The sequence below is a fragment of the Gekko japonicus genome, unplaced genomic scaffold (genome assembly GCF_001447785.1).
Source record: "Gekko japonicus isolate JY-2015 unplaced genomic scaffold, Gekko_japonicus_V1.1 scaffold1100, whole genome shotgun sequence".
NCBI classification, from domain to species: Eukaryota; Metazoa; Chordata; class Lepidosauria; order Squamata; family Gekkonidae; genus Gekko; species Gekko japonicus.
In genome coordinates, this window is record NW_015164220.1 from 495,455 (window position 1) to 496,788 (window position 1,334).

Consider the following 1,334-nt stretch of genomic DNA (forward strand, 5'->3'; position numbering starts at 1 on the left):
GGACTTGGAAAAAACCCAAACCTTTTTCACAAGGGGACATGGGCGGGCGCCGGATGCCACTGGAAACGTGATCAGACGCCTGCCCTTGCCCCGCGGTTTCCGGAAACTAGTACCTCCGAGGTATTAGTTTTTTGCTGCGCGTTTTTGGCGGGAAGCCTCGGTTGTGCCACGGAAGCGCTACGCTTCCCAGATGTGCCGGTGAGATCGCGCCCGGAAAATCCACCTGTCTTCCGTCTCTCTTGAGTGGCTAATGTTCCGTGTGACCGCAGCCCCAGTAAGCTTTCACAGAAGTGTAGGGATTCAAACCTGGGTTTCCCACTTCCTAGTATGACTCTCTAACCACTACACACTAGTGACCTCCCCACCTCCCAGAGAGCCAACCGGCTGTCTTATTGCCTACAATGCTGACACAGAGCCAGTGTGGTGCACTGGTAAAGTTGCCAACCTCCAGGTGGGTGTAGAACCAACAGAGAGATCACAGGTAGATTGCAAACAATGAAGAAAACAGCCATGATGTATAATGAATATATATATATTTAGACTGCTGGACCGATCTGACTCAACCCCAGGACCTCCGTCTTTGCCGGGTTTAATTTCAGCCGACTCAGTCTGAGCCACCCAGCCACGGCCTGTAACGCCCGACTAAGGTCATCAGGAGTGGAATCCGACTGGCCGCCCAACATCAGATACAGCTGGGTGTCATCAGCATATTGATTTGATGACACCCGAGCCCACAACTCCGGGCAACCTGGGCGAGGGGGCGCATGTAGATAGCACTGCCCCCTGAGGTACGCCGCATTCAGGAGGCCACCTCCGGGACCGCTGATCCCCTATCGCCACCCTCTGTCTCTTGAAAAGAGCAGTTTCTGTCAGAGCTCTCTCAGCCCCACCAACCTCACAGGCAGTGTTCCCTCTAAGCTGAGTTCGTGTGAGCTAGCTCACAGTTTTTTAGCCTCCAGCTCACACGTTTTTGTCTTAGCTCAGGAAGGGATGGCTCCAGAGCAAACTAATTGATGCAGTAGCCAAATTGCTTGCTCACAACTTTAATGCCAGTTGCTCACAATGTAGGATTTTTGCTCACAAGTCTCCCCAGTTTAGAGGGAGCACTGCTCACAAGGGTGTCTGTTGTGGGGAGGGGAAGAGAAAGGAGTTTGTAAGCCACTCTGAGACTACAGGTGAAGGGTGGGGTATAAATCCAATCTCCTCCTCCTCCTCCTCCTCCTCCTTTTCTTCTTCTTCTTCTTCTTCTTCTTCTTCTTCTTCTTCTTCTTCTTCTTCTTCTTCTTCTTCTTCTTCTTCTTCTTCTTCTTCTTCTTCTTCTTCTTCTTTCCATC